Below are 10,122 nucleotides of genomic sequence, written 5' to 3' on the forward strand. Positions count from 1 at the left end.
GAAGCGTTTCAGAAGATCTACATTCAAGGGTGAACAGAAGTAGGTTAATTATAGATAATACAAGAATGATCTCTCGCATATTTACAACTGAATACTTAACTTTTGCCCCTCCCTGCATTTTACATGATAACAAGTCTGCAAGAACGTGAGTCCAAGTTCGTGTAAGGACTTCTTCAGTCCCCAGCTTCCCCACATACTGCATCGCATCATTACAGAAAGGCGGTTGCAGGGTCTCCAGTCTTTCAACAGACGCCACGGCCGTCAGGGTAGGCTGGAAAGGCTGTTGCGCATGCACAGTTGTGCAGCCTGGGAGAAAAACCTCTGAGGTCGCGAGTTCTCTCACGCGCTCTCTAGTGGCCTCGGAGGGCAGCATTGACAGAACGAGAGGGCGGGGCCCGCGGCGGCGGAAGTTAAGTCACTTCCGGGCTGGGGTGTTTGTTTGGACTGGAGCAGGGAGGCGACGGGCAAAGCGCGCGTCGAGCGGGGGAGCGGCGCTGCCTGTGGAGATCCGCGGAGGCCGACCGGATTCGTTGGCTACCGTCCCCGCTGCCGTGCACTGGGTGAGGGATTCCGTCGGGTGGAGCGGTGAGAAGGGTGCGACGGCACTGGCGGTCGAGGGACTGTACCTCGGCGACGGCTGAGGGGCCTAGAGGGTCCCCTGGGTTGCTGGTCACCTGGCCCTGTATCGTCTTTTTTATTATTTCAGCCGAGTGTGAGGGATAGCTTGAACTTAGTCTCTTTTTACTCTAAGAAATGGCCGTCGCTTTTTTTCCTCATTGTCATTATTATTTATGATTTGGATCTCGCTGCACTTTATCCGGGTCCTCCGTGGCGCGCGAGGGTTGCTGGGATGGCACTTTCTCGCGTTCTGCCCCACCCCACCCCCTTCCATTCCCTTCGAACACACCGCTCCGGTACCCTTCTCCTCTGCCCCCCAGGGCCGCCTGGCAACAAAGCTCATTGTTTCTCCCCCACTTTACGCCTGCGCGTCGCCACGCGCAGCCCCTAGTTGTTGCGCGTGCGCGCTTTTCCTGAAGCAGGAATGGGGGAAGAAAAAAGGATGGAGGGACTGGCGGGCTGGCAAACGTCCTAGGGAGCTCTCTGCAACGGACCACCGGCCTGTACCTTTCTGATTCTCTTTCTTCCACTTTTTCGCTTTCAGATAACCCTTATTTATATTTAAGTTGATAGGAGAGCCTTTTGTTGGGGTTTTGAGCCATGAACTCTAAGGGCCCGTCCAATTCATTCTTTGATTTTGGTCACCTTTTAATTTCTCTCTTTGTGCTTACTCCCCACCACCATCAAAAATGTATGGCTTAGACAAAGTTTTTGAAAACATATGTTGAAGCAAGCCAGCAGTATTATTTCCTAGTGACTCCGAAAAGGGGCCTTTTCTGCTTTGTTTTCTTGTCTTGTTTTCCCTGTTTTTGCCACCCCATTATCTGACGGAAACCACAACTTCTGGAAAGAATTTGGCATCCAATTTGCCATGGGAGACAGTGACAGCTAATAGCTTTTGGCATTTATTTTAACAAAAGACAATTCCCATTTTGCGTGTGCTGGGTACTCTTGTTTTGTACCTTGGTGGCATGATTTTTCACAAATTGCATTTGAGCAGTTGATCAGATGTTCGTTTACATTTTCATTCAATAGCCTTTGGATTTTCATCCCCTGCAGGGATGTTCACCATTAAGAAAAGGATCTCCATAAGGATTTTAAATGAAGATTCTCAGTGTTTACTATTGTGCTTGTTTCTGGTTTATGAATGAGGATAATAGGCAAATTAGCAGCCTGTTTATGCTACTTGCTATTTGTGAACTTGAACAAAATGTATTTTTCCCCACAAATATGTGTCTATGACAAATGATAATGGGTAATTTTACAGAAATTATAGTGTATCCATTTTTTTCTTTAAGGGATGAGAATTAAGTGATGGAGACTCACTGTAATGGTTACAAGGCTTGGAAAGTTGGCCGTTTTTATTATAGTGTGTAACACGTTGTTCCTTAAGGGCTCAAATTGTGGTAGGTACTAATCTCTATCCTGTTTGGAACAGAGTAAATTTATAGTAGGGTTTTTTTGTTGTTTTTTTTTTTTTTCAATAAGTACTCTGCATCTTATTCAGGTTTACCCCTTTATGACTCTAGAGAGTAATGTTCCAGTTATAATAAAAAATATAAACATTTATAAAAAGTCTGCTGTTAGCATTAGCAATTTTATGGGTATTGTAGGAGATGAAAGAAGATGGAAAATAAGGCCCCTAACTCTTTCCTTTTGTGCTTTTACATGTTCTTGTAATTTACAAACTTTTCAAATTTGTTATAACAACCTCGAAATAAGCAGAGCAAGTTTTATCTTGCCCATTTTGAAACTGAGGATAGAAGCTTGAGAGATTATTTTTATTTTATTAGGCACATATTTCTGTAGCACTTAGAAAATTCTATTTCAATAAGTGCTTTTACAAGTATTTAATCTTTGATTTCTCTAAGTGGTAAGTACTCCATACTAAAGATAACAAATGGAGATGTGAATTGCTTGCCCAATGTTGCACAGCTAGTAAGAGCTGGAATTCAAATCCAAGTAGTCTAGAGATTATGTCCTCTTAACCATTATGCTGTGCTACCTGTGATTTTAAGTAACATATCCTGGATCCTGTGGGTATCTAGTGGCATATCTGGGATTTGAACCCAGTCCAAGACTAAAGTTGTCCAAGTTATTGCCTTTGTCATCTGTGATGTTGTGCAGATGCCTTAATAGTTTGCATTTGATACAGCCTCGGGTTCAGTTCCAGTAATTCAATCTTTTTTCCCCTTAATTTTGCCATTGTTTAGAGCAGTGGTGCCCAGTGAGATAGCTACTAAGCAGCTGTGTCTATTGAGCACTTGAAATGTGGCATGTGCGATCAAAGAACTAAATTTTTAATTGAATTGTAATTCATTTAAATTTAAATAGTCACAGTTAGCCAGTTGTTACTACATTGGATGGCATGGTTTAGAAGTTTGAATTGCCTGTGCTTATTTTTTGAATCAGTTTTTATAAATAAGGGCGGTGTTTCTGATGTGCTTTGAGTTTTTTTCCTTTTATTTTTATTGTCGACACTAGTGCAGATGTCCCCATTCCCACCTCCCGCTGCCACTGCCTTTACCTGCCTCCACCCATTCCCTGGTGTCCCCTTCCCTCTGGCACCACAGTGTTGTCTGTATCTGTGAGTTATGCATATATGTTTGGCTAATCCTTTCACTTTTTTTCATCCAGTTCCCCCTTCCCCTTCCCCTCTGACAGGTATTAGTCTGTTCCATGTGTCCATGCCTCTCTTTCTAGTTTGTCAGTTTCTTTTGTTCATTAGATTCCACATATAAATGAGATCATATGGTATTTGTCTCTCTCTGACTGGCCTATTTCACTTAGCAGAATATTCTCCAGGTCCATTCGTGCTGTTGCAAAAGGTAAGATTTCCTTCTTTTTTATGGCTGCATAGTACCGCATTGTGTAAATGTAGTAAACAGCTTTTTTTATCCACCCATCTACTGCTGGGCACTTGGACTGTATCCAGATCTTGGCTATGTTAAATAACACTGCTATGAACATAGGGGTGCATATATTGATTTAAATTGGTTTTTCAGTGCTGGCTGGCGTGGCTCAGTGGTTTGGGTGCTGGCCTGTGAACCAAAGGGTGATGGGTTCAATTCCTAATCTAGGGCACATTCTTGGGTTGCGGGCCAGATCCCCAGTAGGGGGTGCACCAGAGGCAACCACACATTGATCTTTCTCTCCCTCTCTTATCCTCTCTAAAAATAAATAAATACAGTCTTAAAAAAATAAATTGATGTTTCAGGATTCTTAGAATACATTCCCAGAAGTGGGTCAAAAGGCAGTTCCATTCTTAATTTTTTGAGGAAATTCAGTACTGTTTTCTACAGTGGCTGTACCAGCCTGCATTCCCACCAGCAGTGTACTAGGGTTCCTTTTTCTCCACCTCCTCAACAGCACTTGTTAATTGATTTATTGATGGTAGCCATTCTGGCAGACATGAGGTGATATCTCATTGTGGTTTTTATTTGCATGTCTCTGACGATTAGTGATGTTGAGCGTCTTTTCATATGTCTGTTGGCCATCCATATGTCCTCTTTGGAGAAGTGACTATTTAGGTCCTTTACCCATTTTTTTAAATTGGATTGTTTGTCTTTTGGTGTTGTAATATAAGTTTTTTTAAATATTTTGGAAATTAATCTGTTGTTCTGTATATGATTGGCGAATATGCTCTCCCATACAGTGGGTTCCCTTCTTTTAAGTATATTTTATTGATTATGCTATTACAGTTGTCCCAATTTTTTTCCCCTTTGCCTCCCTCCGTCTGGTACCCCTCCCTCCCTCCCTCCCACCTTTCCCCACCTTAGGTCTTGTCCATGGGTCATGCATTTAAGTTTTTTGGCTTCTCCATTTCCTATACTATTCTTAACATCTTCTTGTCTATTTTGAATCTACCAATTATGCTTCTTTTTTTATTATTATTTTTTTAGAGAGAGGAAGAGAGGGAGAGAAACATCAATGTGTGGTTGCCTCTCATGTGCCTTAGACTGGGAATCGAACCAGCGACCCTTTGATTCGCAGGCTGGCACTCAATGCACTGAGCCATACCAGCCAGGGCCAATTATGCTTCTTAATCCCTGTACCTTTTGCCCCATTCTCCCCTTTCCCATCCCCACTGATAACCCTCCATATCATTCCATTTCTGCGATTCTGTTCCTGATCTAGTTGTTTGCTTAGGTTATTTTTGGTTTTTAGGTTCAGTTGTTGATAGTTGTGATTTGTTGTCATTTCACTATTGATAGTTTGATCTTCTTTTTCTTGAATAATACCCTTTAACATTTCATATAATAGGGTCTTGGTGATGATGAACTCCTTTAGCTTTACCTTGTCTGAGAAGCACTTTATCTGCCCTTCCATTCTAAATGATAGCTTTGCTGGATAGAGTAATCTAGGTTGTGGGCCCTTGCTTTTCATCACTTGGAATACTTCTTGCCAGTGTGTTCTTGCCTGTAAGGTCTCTTTTGAGAAGTCAGCTGACAGTCTTACGGGAACTCCTTTGTAGGTAACTCTGCTTTTCTCTTGCCGCTTCTAAGATTCTCTCTCCCATAAGACTGTCAGCTGATTTCTCAAAAGAGACCTTACAGGCAAGAAGGGGCAGGAAAGAAGTATTCTAAGTCATGAAAGGCAAGGACCTACATCCAAGATGACTCTATCCAGCAAAGCTTTCATTTAGAATGGAATGGCAGATAAAGTGCTTCTCAGATAAGGTCAAGTTCAAGGAGTTCATCATCACCAAGCCCTTATTATATGAAATGTTAAAGGGACTTATCTAAGAAAAAGAAGATAAAAAAATATGAACAGTAAAAACCACAGCAAACTCACAGCTATTAACAATGGAACCTAAAGAAAAACAAAAGCAAACTAAGCAAACAAGTAGAACAGGAACAGAACCACAGAAATGGAGATCACATGGAGGGTTATCAACAGGGGAGTGGGGGGTGGAGAGAGGAGGGAAGGTACAGAGAATAAGAAGCATAAATGGTAGGTAGAAAATAGACAGGGGGAGGGTAAGAATAGTGTAGGAAATGTAGAAGCCCAAGAACTTATATATATGACCCATGGACATGAACTGTAGGGGGGCAATGTGGGAAGGAATGGGTGTGCAGGAGGGAGTGGAGTGAAGCGGGGGGGTAATGGGACAATTGTAATAGCATAATCAATAAAATATATTAAAAAATTAAAAAAAGATTATCTTTAACCTTTGGCATTTTAATTATGATGTGTCTTGATGTGGTTCTCTTTGGGTCCAACTTGTTTGGAACTCTCTCTGCTTCCTGGGCTTGTATGTCTATTTCCTTCACCAGAGTAGGGAAGTTTTCTTTCATTTTTTCAAATAAGTTTTCAATTTCTTGCTGTTCCTCTTCCCCTTCTAGCATCTCTATGATTTGGATGTTGGCACTTTTGGAGATGTCCCAGAGTCGTCTTATTCTCATTTTTTTGAATTCTTGTTTCTTCATTCTGTACTGGTTGACTGGTTATTTCTTCCTTATGTTCCAAATCATTGATTTGAGTCCTGGCTTCCTTCCCTTCGCTGTTGGTTCCCTGTGGATTTTTCTTTATTTCATTTAGTGTAGCCTTCATTTCATCCCTTATGCATTTGCCATACTCAGTGAATTCTCTGAGCATCATCATACCAGTATTTTGAATGCTGTATCTGATCGGTTGGCTATCTCTGTTTTCCTTAGTTCTTTTTCTGGAGTTTTCATCTGTTCTTTCATTTGGACCATATTTCTTTGTGTTCTCAATTTAGCAGCCTCCCTGTGTTAGTTTCTGTGTATTAGGTAGAGCTGCTTTGACTCTCTGTCTTGGTGCACCTGTTATATTGTAAGGGGTGGAGCCTTGGGTATTCGCCAGGGTGAGGCAACCTGCTTCCTGCTTTGTGGTGCTGTATGTGGGTTCCCTTTTCATTTTGTTGATGGTTTCTTTAGCTATGCAGAAACTTTAGTTTAATGTAGTCTCATTTATTTATTTTTTCCTTTATATCCCTTGCTGTAGGAGACATTGGCAAAAAAAATATTGCTACGAGAGTTTTCTTCTAGGCTTTTTATGTTTTCACGGCTTATGTTTAAGTCTTTTATCCATTTTGAGTTTATTATGTATATAGTGTCAGTTGGTGGTCTAGTTTCATTTTTTTGCATGTTCCTTTCCAGTTTTCCCAGCATCATTTATTGAAGAGACTGACTTTATTCCATTGTATGCTCTTGCCTCCTTTGTCAAATAGTAATTGACCTTGTAGGCATGGGTTTATTTCTGTGCTCTCTGTTCTGTTCCATTGATTTATATTCCTGTTCTTATGCCAGTACCAGGCTGTTTTGATTACAGTGGCAATCCCTCCAACTTTGTTCTTCTTTCTCAAGATTGCTGAGGCTATTTGGGATCATTTCTGACTATATAAATTTTTGGAATATTTGTTCTAGATCTGTGAAATATGGCATTGGTATTTAAATAGGAATTGTGTTGAATCTGTAGATTGCTTTGAGTAGTATGTACATTTTTATGATGTTCATTCTCTCCATCCATGAACACTGTGTATGCATCCACTTATTTATACCTTCTTCAATTACTTCAATGTCCTATAATTTTCCAAGTACAGGTCTTTTACCTCCTTAGTTAATTTTTTTTAAGTACCTCATTTTTTTTGTTGCAATAGTGAATGGGATTGTTTTCTTAATTTCTCTTTCTGATAATTCATTATTGGTGTATAGAAATGCCACTGATCTCTGAATGTTAATTTTGTGCCCTGCCACTTTGCCAAATTCATTTATTAGATCTAGTAGCTTTTTGGTGGAGTCTGGAGGGTTTTCTATGCACAGTATCATCTCATCTGTGAATATGACAGTGTTGCTTCTTCCTTTCCAATTTCAGTGCCTTTTGTTTTTTTCTGATTGCTGTGACTAGGACTTGCAGTACTATGTTGAATAAGAGTGGTGAAAGTGAACATCCTTGCCTTATTCCTGATCTTAAAAGAAATGCTTTTAGGTTTTGCCCATTGAACATGATGGGTTTGTCATATGTGGCCTTTATTACATTGAGGTATGTACCCTCTGTTCCCACTTTGATGAGAGATTTTATCATAAATGGGATTTATTTTATTTTTTTAATTTTTGTTTATTGATTTGGGGGAGGGGAGTAGAGAGAAAGAAAGACAGGCATCAATTTGTTGTCCCACTTATAGGGAGAGAAACATCAATGGGTGGTTGCCTCTCGCATGCCCCCTGCTGGGGACCTGTCCTGCAACCCAGGCATGTGTGCTGACTGGGAATTGAACTGGCAACTCTTTGGTTCACAGGCCAGTACTCAATTCACTGAACCACACCATCCAGAGCCCATTGTTCGATTCTTGTATGTGCCCTGACTAGGGATCAAACCTGCAAGCTTGGCATATCCAGATGATGTTCTAATCAACTGAGCTACCTGGCTGGGGCAGGTACTGGATTTTATAAAATGCTTTTTCTGCATCTGTTGATATGATCATATGGTTTTTATTCTTCATTTTATGTATGTGGTATATCACATTTACTGATTTGTGGATATTGTACCAAGCTTGCATCCCCTGTATAAATCTCACTTGATCATGGTGTATGACTTTTTAATGTATTGCTGGATCCAGTTTGCTAATATTTTGTTGAAGATTTTAGCATCTGTGTTAATCAGGGATATTGGCCTATATTTTCCTTCTTTGTAGTGTCTTTACCTGGTTTTGGAAGTAAGATAATGCTGGCCTTGCAAAATGAGCTTGGGAGTTTTCCCTCCTGTTGATTTATTTATATATATATTTATTTATTTTAAGAAGGATAGGTGTTAGTTCTTGAAATATTTGGTAAAATTCACCTGTGAACCCATCCAGTGTGGAGCTTTTATTATTTGGAAGTAGTTTTGTTTTGTTTTGTTTATTACTGCTTCAATTTCACTGGTTGTAATCTGTTTATTAAGATTTTCTGACTCTTCCTGATTCAGTTTTGGAAGATTGTGTGTTTCTAGGAACTTAATCCATTTTTTCTAGATTGTCCCGTTTGTTGGTATATAGTTGTTAGTAATATTTTCTTAAAATCCTTTGTATTTCTTTGGTGTCATTTGTTACTTCTCTTTCATTTTATATTGTATTTATTTGGATCCTCTCTTTTTTTCTTGATGAGTCTGGTTAAAGGTTTGTCGATCTTATTTATCTTTTCAAAGAACCAGCTCTTGGTTTCATTGATCTTTTGTATTGTTTTTTTTTTTAGACTCTGCTTCGTTTATTTCTGCTCTGATTTTTATTTTCTTTTACTCACTTTGGGCTTTCTTTATTTATTTTTTTCCAGTTCTTTTAGTGATAGGTTAGTTTGTTTTAGTTTTTTCTTTTCTTGTTTCCTGAGGTCGGCCTGTGATGCTATGAGTTTTCCTCTTAGGACTGCTTTTGCTGTGTCCCATATTTTGGTTTGTTGTGTTCTCATTTTCATTTGTTTCATGGTAACTTGATTTCTTCCTTGATCTCATTGTTAACCTTCTAGTAACATATTATTTAGCTTATATGACTGTGTGTTTTTCAGGTTTTCTTCTTATGGTTGATTTCTAGTTTCATACCATTACAGTCAGAGAAGGTGCTTGATATGATTTAAGTTGTCTAAATTTATTGAGACTTACTGTGTGTCCTACCTAATGTGGTCTACCCTAGAAAATGTTCCATGTGTGCTTGAAAATAATGTGTAGGCTGCTTCTTTGGGGCAAAATGTTCTGAAGATATCAATTAAATCCATCTGATCTAGTGTCTCATTTAAGTCCACTGTTTCCTTGTTGACTTTCTGTCTGGAAGATCTATGCATTGATGTCAATGGGGTATTGAAATCCCCTACTATGACTATAAACTGTTACTCTCTCTTCATGTCAATCAATATTTGCTTTACATATTTAGGTGCTCCTATGTTAGGTGCATAAATGTTTATTTACCAGAAATATATCCCCTTGTTGGAGAGCTCCTTTTATTATTATCAGTTTTTATCAACAGTGATGATAAGTAGTGCTGAGCAGTCCTTACTCTTACCTTTTCCTCATCACCCCTGTTACATTGCAGTTTAGATTAGGGTTATATAGTCTCTGGGATTTTTCTGTGACATTATTTCACCTACAGGTTTATGGACATGTGATTTTTGCCAAATACCTTTTCTAAAAACCTTTAATTGCTATAAATGTTTAATAAGCACTAAGATAATACTTTCCTTTACCAGGCTCTCTGCTTAGGTGCTTTTATTGTTATCCTTTTTATAGATGGGGAACATGAAATGCAGAGAGGTTAAATTACTTGCCCAAGGGATCTAGAGCTCGTCCTTTTAATCATTACTTTATACTGTCCGACATTAAACCAGAATTTCAACACTCCTCACAAACTTCTGAGTGGAAAACAAGTGGATACAAAATTTCTTTATCCTTTCTTACTAACTGCTGAAGAGACAACTAGTATGCTAAGATACAAAATATGTGTGTAAGGTTAAGGAATCACAGTAGTTCAAAGTAGAGTCTTAACAGAAGTAAAGATGGTGTCTGTGGAGTCACATT

Source organism: Desmodus rotundus, chromosome 10 (genome assembly GCF_022682495.2).
Source record: "Desmodus rotundus isolate HL8 chromosome 10, HLdesRot8A.1, whole genome shotgun sequence".
NCBI classification, from domain to species: Eukaryota; Metazoa; Chordata; class Mammalia; order Chiroptera; family Phyllostomidae; genus Desmodus; species Desmodus rotundus.